The sequence below is a fragment of the Mustela lutreola genome, chromosome 1 (assembly GCF_030435805.1).
Source record: "Mustela lutreola isolate mMusLut2 chromosome 1, mMusLut2.pri, whole genome shotgun sequence".
Taxonomy (NCBI): Eukaryota; Metazoa; Chordata; class Mammalia; order Carnivora; family Mustelidae; genus Mustela; species Mustela lutreola.
Genome location: NC_081290.1, coordinates 272747428 through 272762407, shown reverse-complemented (window position 1 = coordinate 272762407; position 14980 = coordinate 272747428). Strand labels below are relative to the sequence as shown.

General features: G+C 55.9%; 1 long non-coding RNA gene across 6 annotated transcripts; it reads right to left on the bottom strand.

Moving 5' to 3' along the window:
- Positions 1-1542: 1542 nt before the first annotated feature.
- Positions 1543-6706, bottom strand: LOC131812434 (uncharacterized). 6 transcript variants are annotated; one of them, XR_009346346.1, is made up of 5 exons: positions 6338-6706; positions 5727-5807; positions 5016-5433; positions 3713-4348; positions 1543-2075 (listed from the first exon to the last, which is right to left on the bottom strand). It is a non-coding gene; the product is annotated as an uncharacterized LOC131812434 (long non-coding RNA). The 6 variants fall into 6 exon arrangements; XR_009346341.1 differs by having other exon boundaries at positions 1543-2072; XR_009346345.1 differs by having other exon boundaries at positions 1543-2072; positions 5016-5248.
- Positions 6707-14980: the final 8274 nt, after the last annotated feature.

Sequence of the window (14980 nt, the reverse complement as noted above, 5' to 3'; positions counted from 1 at the left end):
CCCAGCCCGGAGCCGCCCCCGGCGCGCGGCCACGTCACACGGGACCTGTCCGGAACCCGACGCGCCGCGCGCCGCGGGGTCGGAGGGGAGCGGCGGTCGCAGCGCGCTTCCGCCTCTCGGCCGTGGGGGACCCGGGAGGCCAGCGCACTTCCGCCCGGGCGGCCGCGGGGCGGTGCGGAGGGCCGGGCGGAAGTGGGAGCCCCAGAGGCAAGGCGCTCAGCCCCTCTGGGGAGGGCGGGGGCGGCGGCCCCGCAGGGACCGCGAGCGGCTGGGTGGCTGGACTTGCGGGTCTGGCCGCCGCTTCCTCTCTCGGGCCGCAGTTCCGCCCGCGGCCGCACGGGGGCGCGCTCGGCTGGCGGCCGGGTTCGGGTGGGTTCCTGGCTTAAGCGCTCCAGCTCTGAGTCAACCTGCCTGGCTCCTCCATGAGCAAGGGAAAGGGGAAGTGCCTGCCGCAGGGAGGGGCCTGGCCCCGGGAACCTCAGAAGAGGGAATTTTATTCTTACTCATCGAATTATTTTTATGCTTTGGTTTTTCACTGGGAACCTCAGGCCTTTGTAAGGCCTTGTAACCCTTTGGGGTCCAATGCATGGTGTCTTGACACTGCTGCTCGGAACCCCAAACCTGGGGGAGCTCTCGCTTGGGCTTTCCTCAGCAGGAGGAAACTAGGCCTGACCTCAGACTAGGGCAGCAAACAGCATTATTTAACGAGCACTACTATGTGCCATTCACTCCGTTTGCACTGTTTCGCTGAATCCTTTGATTCCACTGAGAAGCGTACCGTTAGCCCAGGGCCACACAGTGGCACAGAGGACAGAGCCCTGTTTGAATCTGGGTGTCCCTGAACCCAGAGCACGTGACAGCACCTGTCACTTTTAGGGGGTGGGAGTCTGACTTGGAGGTTCCATTTTGCATCTTTCTCTGGAAATCAGGCAAGACAGTATAATGTTCAGGATGGGGACTTGGGCAGAGACTGCCCCGGAATGGGAGTCTCCAAGCCTCTGACCTTCCTGTGTCTCCCATGGTAGCTCCCTTCAACTGTCCTGGGTTGCTCTCGCCTCCTGGGGGCTCTGCGGGCACCCTAGGCTCTCACATACTGCACCTGCTTCCCTGTTCCACTTCACACTCCAGTGTCTGCCCTTCTTAGACCGCCCCACCCAAGTCCCTCCAGGTGGGATCAGCTTTCCTCTGGAAGCCTCATGTCCGCCTCAGCACACCTGGCCCATAGGTCTGCCAGAACGCCCTCCTGGGCTTGAAGCATTCTGAAGTGGAAGCCCTGGGTTGGTTCCTTTGCAAAGGGAGGAAGACAATCAGGGATTACTGCTCTGGGATCTCAAAGATGCTACCCCTCCAACCCTGTATGCAAATCACTCCATGGTATGCAAAGCACTTCACAATATACAAATGATTTCACAATAACATAGTCAGCATTCCTGCCTCTGGGGGCTGGGGGCTGGGGGCTGAGGGCTGCGGGCCACCACAAGAGGGTAGGCAAGACCCAGCCTGAAATGTCACTGACTGTCTTCTCACTGTCCTTTCCTCTCACCTGCCCTAATAGAGTCAAGAAAGGGGCACATTGGGGGACTCTAGAGGAGGACCTCGAGCAGGGAGGACCAGATAGGAAGACATGGTGGGTGGCCTGGTGTGTGGAACAGTGAATTAGATCTGCCAGAGGATTCCAAGTCAAGATGAATGAGAAAAGAAATGTGCAGAAATGATTTATTTAACATGATCTACTATTTTTAAAAAATATTTTATTTATTTATTTGACAGAGAGAGAGAGAGAGAGAGCACAAGTAGGCAGAGGGGTAGACAGAGAGAGAGAGAGAGCAGGCTCCCTGCAGAGCAGATGTGGGGCTCCATCCCAGGACTCTGAGATCATGACCTGGGCTGAAGGCAGACACCCAACCTACTGAGTCACCCAGGTGCCCCAATCTATTATTTTAAAACAATAACAAAAAGGGGGTGTCTGGTTGGCTCAGTCAGTTGAGCGTTTGACTCTTGATCTTAGCTCTGGTCTTGATCTCAGGGTTGTGAGTTCAAGTCCCACGTTGGGCTCCACTTGGGCATGAAGCCTACTTAAGAAAAAATGACAAAAGAAACCGTGTATAAGTACATGTTATTACAGGTATCAGTATATATAAGTATAAATAAGTACATAAGTATAAATAAAAGATATAGAAAATCATACATTGGGTGATAACATGGATTCCATGGTTGGGGGAGGAAAAATATTTATTTTTTTAAAAGGTTTTATTTATTTGAGAGAGACAGAGATAGTGACAGACAGAGAGCAAGAGTGGGGAGGAAAAGAAGAAGCAGGCTACCTGCCGAGCAGAGAGCCTGACATGGGACTCTATCCCAGGACCCCAGGATCATGACTTGAGCCAAAGGCAGACGCTTAACTGCCTGAGCCACCCAGGCACCTGGGGCGGGAGAAAATTTTAAAGGAAAAATTTAAAATATGAATATAATAACATTTACATAATTATGCAAATTTATATATAAATTAAATTTGTGTGTATATAAAAATCTCATATGTGTGTGTGTATGTTATGGCCTCCTAGCTTTTTTGTTAAGATAATCAGATTCTGGCACCAGACTTCCTGGAGCAAATTATTTGACTTCCTGGGGCATTTGGGTGGCTTAGTCGGTGGAGGGTCTGAGTGGGTTTCAGCTTAGGTCATGATCTCAGGGTTGTGAGATTGAGCCCCACATTGGGCTCCATGCTCAGCTAAGAGTCTGCTTCAGAATTTTTTCCCCTTTTCTCTCTCCCTCTCTGCCTCTCCCCCTGCTCATACATGTGCACACGTGCACATAAGCTCTCTCTATCTCTCAAATAAATAAATAAAACTCTTTTAAAAGAACTGCTTGACTTCCTATGCCTCAGTTTCCTCATCTGTAAAATTAATTACTGCATCAGATTGTTGTGAGGAGTAAATGAATGAATACCTACAGAGCACTTAGAACTATGCCTGGCGTATGAGAAGTTCTACTTGGGGCTTGGATGTTGTTATTATTTATATGTGTGAATACACGGGTATAAAGAAAATGTTAGGGAAAAAAAAAAAGAAAACGTTACAGGGACACCTAGATGGCTCATTTGGTTAAGGGTCTGACTCTTGATTTCAGCTCAGGTCATGATCTCAGGGTCATGAGATCGAGCCCTGAGTGGGGCTCTGCGCTAGGTGTGGAGCCTGCTTCGAATGCCCCCCCCCCATCTCTCCTTCTGCCCCTCCCACCCCTCTAAAAAAAAGGAAAAGAAAAAAAAATGCTACAGCAATGGACAGATACATTAGAATACATTAGAGACACAAAATGGGGACCATCCTCTCTCCTCTCCTTGCTGAGCCCAGATGAGCGTTTTCCAATGCATTTATCAAGCGGTGTGGGGGCCTCAGGGACATTCTGGATTGAGGCACTGAGCAGAAAAGCTTTAGCAAGCCAGCTGAGCCTAGACAGCGCTTGGACATGAGTAGCAGGGAGACGTCTGACTGGGCGGGGGGGAACTGCAGACCCATTTCTCTGACTTCGCTGGGTCTGAATTTAACACATTCTTCCTGGCTCTGGTCTCTTTAGTGGGGGCTTTGTCAGCCACCAGGTCTCAGCCCTCTATTTCCAGAAGGTAGGATTGCCCGTGGGCCCGGGCCTGAGGAGGAGCCGGTCACTGCAAGACCATCACGGTCGGGCATTGCCAATGTTATGACAACCTTACCCCTCCTCCAGGAGTGCAGTGCTAGATGCGCTAGGCTGGGGGTTGATGCACATTTTCTCTGCTTCCAGAATGTGGGCCTCCTTCTCAGGGCTTTCCATGGAGTCCACTGGCGGGCAGCAACCTCGGTAAAAAGGCATCTGAGGTTCAGGGCCGGGATCACCTTGCCCAAGGTCACAGCTGAAATAAGGATGCTCTTACAATGGATTCAGGCTCCACCTCTCCATACCAGGCCTCCCTCTGGGGTACCCCTGACCTTAACCCTCTCTCAAGTCATTCTTCCTAGAGTAGCCTTAGCTACTCCGAATCCTGAGCCCTGGCCAGATGAGGCCCCAGCAATTCCATAGCAACCCCCCTATCCCCTAGCAACCCTTCCCAGGCAGCCCATGCGCAGCCAAGCCTCACTACTTTCTGTCCGGCCTCTCTGCCTTTATAACCCCCTTTACAACCCCTTTCCCATCCCCTGGCGGGCCTGGCATGTTCTTCCCCTTCTGCTGTCTATTGATTGAAATCTAGCACGTTTACAAGCCTGCTCCTCCCTGAAGCTTTCTGAATCTGTCCAGGCTGAAGGCTCTCAGTGTTGTGTGTCTTTGGGGTTCTTAGCCCGGTCTCCTGCATTCCCACCTGCCCTGTGGGCTTCTGGAAGGAAAGACAAGATTGGCTTATTGATTGATTGATTTTTAGAGAATTTATTTGCTTATTTATTTGTTTTTAAGATTTTATTTATTTATTTGACAGAGAGAGACACAGCAAGAGAGGGAACACAAGCAGGGGGCGTGGGAGAGGCAGGCTTCCCACTGGGCCCAGAACCATGGGATCATGACCCCAGCCGAAGGCAGACATTTAAAAACTGAGCCACACAGGCGCCCTAAAGATTATATTTTTAAGTAATCTTTACATCCAATGTGGAATTTGATTGTACAACCCCAAGATCCAGAGTCACACGCTCCACTCAGGCTCCACTTGGCTCTTTTTTAAAACTAAGGAAAATAAAAGTTGTTATATGGTTCTCTTTTACATTATTCAGTGAGTTTTACAATTGTTTTCATTTAGGACCTGCATAATTATTAATATTTGCTTTAAAGTATCTTATATTTTTGCAGCTATTTTGAATAGGATAATACACATTACATTCTGGATGATTTATTGATAGCCCACAGGAAGGCAAATTATTTTTACATATTGCTTTGATATCTGGTAAACCAACTAAATTTTTTTTTTCTACCGGTTCTCCTGAATTCTCAGACTTACTCTTAAGTCTTCTGTCATCTCCTAATAACAAAAGTATTAGAAGGAAGGAACCAACCTTGCTATTTGCAGAGATACGGTTTGGCTGGATTTTGAACTTCACAGGAAGGGCAAGTATTTGTTTTCTGGAACTGGCTTTTTCACTCAAGGCAATGAATCAAGTAAGATTCATTCATGTTATTATGTGAAATTGGTTCATTTGGAACTGCTGAACCATGTGTGGACGGATCCACTGGAATTTATTAGCCCAATCTCTTGTTGGTGGACTTTTGGGTGACTTTGAGACTTTTGCTATAGGGAAAAAATGAAACAAGACGAAATCAGAGAGGGAGACAAACCATGAGAGACTTTTAATCTCAGGAAACAAATTGAGGATTGCTCGGGGGAGGGAATGGGGTCGCTGGATGATGGACACTGGGGAAGGTATGGTGAGCCCTGTGAATTGTGTTAGACTGATGAATCACAGATCTGTACCCCTGAAACCAATAATATATTATGTGTTAATTAAAAAAAGGGGGGGCAGCTTTGAACGTTCTAGCCCAGGGTTTCTTGGAGCACCTGCCAAGGTCTCTCTTTTATGCCTGGGGTGGGGTGGGGTGGGGTATGGATCTGCTGGGCCTCCGCTTTATAAGATAAGGCCAGATTGTTCTCTCTAGTGGTTACAAAGCCGCTGACTAGCAATACCCCGCGGCTCCATCACCTCTCCAACACTTGGTGCTGCCCAGCTGGGTCGTTTAAGCCCTCCCAGTGGTGTCAAAGAGCATCTCACCCTGGTCGTCCTCGTGGTTCCTTCAACACCAATGAGCGGGAGCATCCCTCAGACGGTCACCGAACGCGTGTGCCTCCTCTTCTTAAAAATGCCCGTTCAGGTCTTTTAGCAATTTTTCTGACGGATTCCCTGTTTCTCCTCCCCTCCCCCCACCCCCCGTGGGCTTCCAAAAGTTCTCTATGTATTTGTGATGCTTGAACTTTGCCGGTCGCACGTGGCGGGCGTCTCCTCCCGTTTTTGTTCTTGTTTTTTCTTTTTTGTTTTGTTTTGTTTTGTGGCTGGCTTTTCACTTTCTCCAAGGTGTCTCCACTTCTCTCTTCCCTCCCACATCTGTGCCAGGGGCGCCCGTGGGCGTTGCTAGTGCGCGCGCGCGCGTGCGTGTGGGTGGGGGGCTCGAGTCACTCAGAAACCTGCGAGGACCGCCCCCCCCCACCGCCGCTCCTCCTGCTCCCGCGGCTTTGGGGAACCCCGCTCCCAGCGTGGACAGGGGAGGCCAGGGCGGCGGGCTGGAGCCAGGAGGCCTCCCCGCGCCGGTGCCCCCCCCCCCCGCCACCCCTCGTTCCCCCAGTCTCCCCCCGCCCCGGCGTTATTGATCGCTTCCGGCTCCTCACCTGGGGGCCGGGCTCCTCTCCGCTTGGCCGGGCAGCGGCCCGCTGCAGCTCGGTGCTCCCTAGGGGCGGGCGACGGGGGAGGGCCCCTCCCCGCCACCCGGCGGGCGCTCCGGAGGCGGGGGGCGGGGGCCCGGCTTGCGGCGGGGGGCTGGGCTGGGGGGGCGGAAGCTGCCCGAGCAGATAAGCGCCGAGGTCGGTCCTGCGGTGAGACAGTGCGGGACGTCGCCTCCTCCCCCTGCCTCCTCCGCGCGGTCCCCGCATCCTCTGTTTCCCACTCCTCCCACGCCGGGCTCGCCATCCTGGGTGCAGACCCTGGGGTCGGGGTTTGGGGGAGTGCATGGAGGGAGGGGCTCCGGCCTGCGCCTTCAGTTCCCAGCCTCCCTTTCTCAGCTGGAAAGCGGGGTTAGGAGGCTCCGCTTACTCCACGGGGCTGTTGGAGATGGAACAAGTACAGGCTGGTGAAAGCCCTCAGAGAATTTGAGCTTCTCATTGCCCCTGCTGTACCCGCCTAACGCCAGGCTTCATCCCCCTTGCATAGATGGGAAAGTGGGGTCTCGCCTAAGGTCACACAATACAGATGAAGAGGAGGATGGAACTCTTTCCACGGTCCACAGCCTGGGGACAGAGCTAGGTTTCATAGAGCCCTAGCTCTGGCTTCTATGGAGCTATACCATGCTTATACAATTTGAGGTCCTTTTGAAGAAAAAAGACTACAAAGTCACAATACAGATTTGCTGAGACCTCTCCCAGGGTCTGGGAAAGTGCCTAAACAAGAGAGAAGCTCAAGTCCAGCTTCTCCCTTTGGTTGCCCTACCAGCAGGCCCCCTAGAAGGACTTACACCCCTCCATGGCAGACGGTCAGGCACCCATCCTGGTTACAGGGTAGGGTGGCCCCAAACAATATGGCCGGGGAGCCGCCTGTAGGAGTCCCTGCTGCAGCTGGTCCTAGCCCCTTGTGTGCCCAGGAAGCCGTCCTCAAGCCCAGCCCAGGAGCAAGGGCAGTCAGCCATTCCGGGACTGCACCACAGTAGGGCAGGGCCAGCCCGTCATGGTTGAACTTGTCACTCAGGGCCCCCTACCCCGTAGGCTGGCGGTGGCAGAGAACAGGAGAGCAGAAAGGGGGACCTAGGAGAGCAGGAAGGGGGACCCCTCTGAGGTGGTATAAATGCTTCTGACTTACAGTCACTTGGGACTGGGATTCAAGCCCCTGCCCGGCTGTGTGACCTGGGGAAGACTCCTTCACCTCAGACTCCTCAGCTGTAAAATGGGAGGAATAATAATAGAGCCCTTACGAAGCTGTCTGAGACCATGCATGAAGGGGGACTGAGCCCTTGGCTTGTATTTATTTATCTATTTTTAACAGTTTCATTTATTTATTTGACAGAGAGATCACAAGTAGGCAGAGAGGCACACAGAGAGAGGGGGAAGCAGGCTTCCCACTGAGCAAAGATCCCTATGTGGGGCTTGATCCCAGGACCCTGAGATCATGACCTGAGCTGAAGGCAGGGGCTTAAACCACTGGGCCACCCAGGTGCCCCAAGCCCTTGGCTTTTAGAAACAAACTTCCCTTCTGTGAAATCTCCAAGCCAGGAGAGGCATTCTTCTCTCTGTTCTAGGGTTAAGTCCCTTACCCAGGGATGGACTCTGTTGCAGAGCTGAGATTTAAACCCACAAATATCTGGCAACAACGCCTTGCTTCTAACTACGGGGGGAACACGTCTCCCCTGGGGCTTTCTCCCCAGGCAGTTAAGCGCCCCTGCTAGGTGTGCATGCGTAGGGCGGGGAGCCACAGAGAACATTTGGCTTGATTCGGGGAACTGCTCCCCTTTTCTGCTTCCCTAATCTCTCTGCTCTCATGGGCACGCGCGTCTGGAATTTTTCCAACCCCGACATCTGACAACCTGGAACAGGAGAAGCTCGAGACTCTGGTGAGGGAGACAGGGCAAGTGGAGCTAGGGCGAGGCTGTGACCACGGGGTCTGGGCAGCAGTGACCCCCCAAAAGGCTCAAAGTCTTTCTGCAAACAAAAGGCTGCTGTTCTGCCTCATAGTCTGCGCAGGATTTCCACCGGGTTAGCGGACAGAACTGAGCTCTCATGCTCAGAGCTGCTCCTTTCGGCCAGCTGACCTTCCTCCCCTATGAGCCTCAGCTTTCCCATATTTGAAATGGGGGCAAGAGACCCGCAGCTGTGAGGATGATGAGATGTTATGTGTGTAAAGCCCCTCGTGAATGCCCCAGGTGGTTCAGACCCATGTGGCTGTCTGCGGGGGGGAAGAGGGGTGTTGTGTGACAGCCGGAGGTGTGTGAACAGCAGAGGGGAGTCCTGCCAAGGCACGAGTTTGGGTTTCCAAGGTCTCTCTCATGGAGGGAGTGCCTTGGGGTAGGGCTGGGAACCCCAACTCTAACACTCCCAAATCAGGACAGGTCAGAGCGAGGCCAGGGGCCCTGGGGTGCAGAGAAGAGCAGGGAGTGGAGGTTCTCACCCCTCCTCGGGCAGGTGAAGAGGAAAGGAGGGAGGAAGTGGGTGCTTCTGGGAGGAGATGGGAGTGGCAGCCCCTGTAGGATGCAGGCCCCACCAGCTCCCCGAGGCCCCATTCCATGACTTCCTTTGTCTTTCTTTACAGATTTTCAAGGTAGGCATATTCCAAGTAGGGAAACTGAGGGCAGGAGGTGAGGTCACTTGGCCAGGGTCATGCACTGCGTGTTGTCCCATCTGTCTGGCTCTGTAGCCTGGGCTCCCAGCAGTCACGGCCTCTTTCTCATCTTATCTGCCTGACAAGGTTGTGAGTGAAGCAGCGTGATCTCAGAGGCTCAGCGGGATCCCGGGCCCTGCTGAGCCCCCACTCTGCTCTGCACTCCTGCGTCTTGCCTTGGCCTTCCTGTCTGATCTCACAGACCACCTGTCCTGCCAAGCCCGGCTGTCCACTAGGAATTCCCAGAACGCCGCACCTTCCCTTCATCAACTTGATCCCTTTGTCCTGTCCGGAGGGGCACCGGCCGTCTTCATTCAGCCCTCTCTGCTGGGCAGCCTGACCGTTCTGTCTCCAAACCAGCCCACGCCCCAGGGATGTCTGTGTCCCTGAGAAGGAAACTGAGGCCCCAACCCTAGAGGCACCCGGGGGTGCACAGCGTTGCCAGGTGCCCAGGAGGTCTCTGGGCAGGTGGGGTCCCTAGGCCTGAGGAGCGAGTACCAGATCTGGGCCCTGGCCAGGGAAGCAGGAGGGAGGAGGGAAGGCCGTGGGGAGCCAGGGGCGGCTGCCCGGCAGGTCCCTGTGCCCAGGGTAGGGAAGTTTCTTATTTCTCCTGCTCTGACTTCCCCCTTTGATTTATTATAGCCATGAAATGCTCTGCTCTCTTCTCTTTTCCTTGCTGTCCTCGGGGCTGGAGGAGCACAGGCCTCCCCAGGCGCGGGGCCTCAGCGTTGCTGCGCTCCCATCTCCTTCCAGGGGTTGAGGCCGGATGGCCAGAAATGGGAGGTGAGTCCGGGCGGACAGGGCAGGATGAGGAAAGGCCCAGGTCTCCTAAGGGCTAGCCTAGGCAGGACCCCAGGGGCCAGCAAGGTTGAGGTTGGGAAGGGCTGGGGCTGGGCAGAGGGTGTGGCAGGTGTGGACTTGACAGCAGATGGCTCCCCGGGGCGGGGTGGGGGGCGGGGTGGTGGTGGTGGCGGGATCTAGGCCAACTGCCTCAGCGAGGCTTGGGGATCAGGCCCTGTCAGGGTCTGAAGGCCAGGCCCGGAGTCCTCCATCCAGCACCAGCCTCCAGGTCAGATGAATGGCTTCCCTATGACCCCTCACCCCGTATTCTGATTTAATGATGACCAAAGCAGGCCTAGCATAGGCCGGCCTGGGACTAGGCTGAGAATCCAGAGTAAGGCATGAGGCGTGAACCCTAGGAGACCGCGGTCTCCTTGAGGCCACAGCTGGACATTCACCCTGTGGCCTGGCCCAGGCCAGTGAGGGCTGGAGTCCTTCTGTCCAATTTTTCAGGAGGCCTGGCGGCCAGAGCGTTTCTGCCCGCCACTGTGTGGTGCCTGTGGTAATGGGGCTGTTGGCGTTTTGCAATGGGCCGGGGGTGGGGAGGCTGCGCACACACGCTTCCTGTGGTGACTGGGCGCTTCCTGTTTTCTCAGGCGCCGGACTTGCTATTGCCGATGTGGAAACAGGGCAGCTGCGGCCCCGGGTGGCTCTGGGCCGGGCACCCCGACTCTGCCCAGAGGGGCCTAAGCAGGCCTGCCATCCCGGGGCCCAGACCTGGGGGATGGATGGCCCAAGGTGCCCCCACACCAGGTCCCCATCCCTCCCATCCCCAAGAGCGTTGACCAAGTGGAAGGGGCTGGGCGGGGCCGTCACGCAAGGCGAAGCTGGGGCCCGGGAAGTCAGAGGTCTGGGGGTCAGAGCTCTAGGCCAGGAGTCAGGGTGCATCGTTTTGGTCTCAGCTCTGTCCTTTGCTCACTGAGTGCCTTTGGCCATCCCTGACCCACGCCAGGCATTAGCTTCCTCTTTTGTGTAGTGATTGTGGCACCCCCGGTCTAAAATCTGTCACCCATTTCTGCTCCAATTCTGACATGACCCTTGAATTTTATATTTCAGGAGCCTCTGCTATGGAGACAGGCGAGCACTGAGGCTGGGAGCCCCAGAGCAGGGCTTGGCATAGGCCCTGACAGAGAGGGGTCTTGGAGAGACTCGGGGGAAGGAAGGGGCATGCCAGGCAGGGGGCCAGACTGGAACAAGGCTTGGAGATGGGAAGGCCGGGACGAACTTTGGGAGACAGGGTGTTGACGGGACAGAGAGCAGTAGGTGACAGGGTCGATCCGGAGGATTCAAAGCTGTGTGTCGCGGGGGAGATTTTAGGAACCTCTTTATTTCTGCAAACCTTGGGAAGGGGACTGATGGCGCCCTCAGGTTCTTACTCAGAAGAAAGATAAGTGGTCTTTTGGAGCGGGGGTGGGGGGTGCGCAAGACCAGGGCTTCCTGCCCAAGAAGGAGATGGGTGGGGCAACATGGGAGCCTCAGGAGGGCCCCACGTCTTTCCTCCTCCTCTGTCAGCCTCCACCATGAAGGCCAGGCCTTGGGCGCTGGCATTGCCCTCTTCCCGAATGTATCTTGGTTTGTTTTTAAGCCCAGCGATTGCAAGAAGGGGTGGGGAGATGACTCTGCTTCTTGTTGAGTTTGCTGACAGCGCCCGACTTCTGGGCAAAGAGTTGCTTTGCAGGCCAAGGGAAGAGTTGCTTGGAGGCCAAGGCTTGAGCCCCCGGGGAACTGACCAGTCCACTGACTGAGTCGCAACACCCTCTCAGTCTAGGAGGTTCTGAGACACCCACCTTGCATGTAGAACCCCTAAACCTCGAGGCCTGGGCAGCCCAGAAAGACAAGGACTGGTTCCAGCCAGCAAGGCCTTGGGGATCGCAAGACCCTGTGGCCCAGTCGGAGGGGCCTTCAGGCCAGCCTAGCCCCCACTGCTCTGTCCCCTGCCTTGGTGGCCCGGGCCAGCCCAAGTGCTGAGTTGGCGGCTCAGCAGCTGCTTCTGCCCACGGAGGCCCAGTTATAAATAAGCCCCGTGTGGCCAAGTCATCAAGTTCTGTCCCAGCTGCATTACCTCAGTGACCACAGGTCGGGGCTGCCCAGTGCTGGGCCCACCAAACCTGCCCACCCAGGCCAAAAGCCAGGCCAGCCTCCCTGCCTCCTGGGGTCCTCAAACGCAGGGCCTGAGCATTGGCAGCTACTCAGACCTGGGCCTCCTGGACTCAGGCCACAGCTGGGGCAGGGCCCATCCCGCCTGCTTGGGGCCAGCAGCTATTTACAAACCGAAACCGGGAGAAGTGAAGTGGTGGCGCCGTGGCTCCAGGCCCCCAGCCCCCACCCCCACTCCATCCCCGGCAGTCCCACCCCCCTCTCCCCATGGCTTCCTCTTTCCTTCTCCACACAACTCCCCAGCCTCCCGAGGCCTGGCCAGCTTTGTGTCGACAACCTGCAAACACCTCTTGGTGACCCCCAACCCCACAGTCACTGGCCAGAGGGTCCCCTTCTCCTTTTCACCCCCCTGGACCCAGGTGGTCTGGAGTCCTGGGAGCAGCCCCTCCCTCCTGCACCCAGCTCCCCCGGGCTGCGCCAGGCACATTCCCACACTTCTCAGTTCCCCTTGCTCTTGGAAGAGCTCCAATGCCAATGGCCGCCACCATGCTGGCCGTCCATCCTCCTGAGGCCGGCTTCTCTGGGCACCCTTACCCTCCACAGGAACCAGGGAGCCTGGGCGCCTCAGGGACACTCTGGGCACCTGGGATCTCAGCGGGCATCCTTCTGGACAAGGGGACCCAGCTGCGACTCTCCTTGTGCTGAGTTTCCCCGCTCACTCTCTGGGCTGGTGGGGGCACAATCCCTCATGCGGTGCAGAGCAGACTGGACTGGGACAGACGGACACTGGGCCTGAGGCCACAGCACAGCCTACTTAGGAACCGGAGGGCCCTGCAGCCAGAGACTGTCCCCAGGAGAGACAACAGGCCACATAATCAACACTCATTACCCGTAACAGACAGACTCCCTCCCACTGGTGCAGAGCTTCACAGTTTACACTAGCTCATTCCTTCTGACCCTAGAAACAAGCCTGTTCCGCTCTGCCTCCACCATTAAGTGGAAAGCAAGGCTCAGGTGTGCAAGGCGACACAGCTAGAACATGCCTGGATTCAGATTCAAGAGCAAGCCCCTTGTCTCCCTGCCTGACTGCTTGCAACTTCTCCTACCCCAGTCTCCCTGGTGGCAGGACAGACAGCTCCCAGCGCTGTGACAAGGCAGGAGTAGGGCTGGCCTGGTCCTTGAGAGAGGAGCAGGCTCTGGACCGGCAAGGTTGTCAGAAACGGCCACCCGTGGCCAGGTTCTCTGTGCTCAGGGCTCCTGCCTGACTCTGAGGGAAGAGCCTGTCCTGTTTCTTCTCTCCCACCAAGTCCCTGGTGAGGCAAAAACCCCAGATCAGTTAGAGCCGGCTGGCTAAATGCGTTTCTAACCTTCCTGAGTGTCAGAGTCCTCTTCTGTGGAACTGTCATTTCATAAACACCGAGCACCCACTCGGTGCCAACTCTAAGCTGGGGGACATGCTGTCTCTAAAGCTAGGACAGGGCCCCCTGGCCACCGCCCTGTGGAGAAGGCAGCTGAGTTACAGAATTCGGAGAGCTCCCAGAAGGAAGCTGGGGCCTTGGGACATGAAAAGGGAGAGATGTCGCTTCCTGGGGTGGGAAGGGGTAGCACTTGGGATGGGCCCCGAAGGACAGGAAAGAGTTCCCCAGAAAAAGCATGGGGGACAGACTCTCATGCTGAGTCACACCCCTATGCTTTGGTGCCAACAGTTCCCACGGCCCGAGTGCCCTTCCTTCCTCTGGGCCTGGTGAACTCCTACCCATCCCGCAGAGCCCATGGGCACTCCATAGAATGTCCAGGCTTGGCCTGGTCTGGAGGCTCCTCGCCACCCTTTTCCCACCCAGGGCCTAAGTAGAGCCTGAGGCCAGGAGTCTTTGGTCACAACACCCTCGCCAGCCCCACCCGGCCAGGCGTCTGCTCCCGGGCTCCAGCCCCCGCCATCCCCTGCTCCGAAAAGCACCATTTCCCTTTTCTGGGTGACCACACGCCATGCACAGGGAATTTCCATCGCAGCCTGCGGAGCCTCTGATTCACTCAGGCCCCTCATGCAGTTAACTCCTTCCAGGCCCCGTGCCTTCTGTTCTGCACCCTGGGTTGTCCACACCCCCACCTGAGACCCCTGGACATCCTTAAACCGGCCTTGGGTCTCAGAGCTCTGAAGTCCAAGTTGCCCCCCACCACTACGCCCCCCCCCAGGAGCCTCCCATCATATGCATAGAGACCCCTTCCCAAGGGCTCATGGCATATACACTGGGTAGCTTTGGGCTGAGAGCGCGGGCTTTGGGGTGAGACAAGCCTGGGTCCAATCCAGAGTCTGGCCCTCTCTGCCCTGTGACCTGGAAGAGTGTCCACTCTGAGCCCCATTTCTCCTCTGTGAAATGGAGATCGTCCCCATCCTATAGCCTTGCTGTAAAGATCCAGTGTGCTGGGCCCACGATGGCTGCTGTATAATTATTACCTTTCCTTTTTCTTTTCAAAAGGCCCCCTCTCCCTATCACAGGGTCCCTGCTCCAGACCTGGGCTGCTTTTCTGTCTGGATTTCTCTTCCCAGGAGCTGGTTGCTCGCTCAGGGAGGGTGAGAGCCAAGTGTCTTGGGGTAGAGGAGGGAGGGGCATGGCTATCTTGGGGCTTAGCCCCATCGGCTTCCTCGTTCTCCAGGTCCCCACATTTCTCTTTTCCCAAGGAGGCTGTGGAGGAGCTCTGCTGGGATCCTGAGCCCTCAGGGACAGGGCTGAGCCTTCCTCCCGCTGGAGGGACGCCGGGCATGCACAGGGCCTGTGAACATCATACTTTCTATCCGAATTCTCACACCCCTGTGAGGTGTGGCCAAATATTGTCCCCATTTTACAGGTGGGGACACTGAGGCCCTGAGAAGTGACTTGCTCTCCGCCACACAGAGAATGAAGGGCAGGGACAGAATTCCTATCGAGGTCTCCAGAACCACACTCCTAAGTGTGTGTGGAGGCCAGTGTGGGGAATGGGAGCTGAATGAACCCTTCTGTGTATCAGGTAAAGAC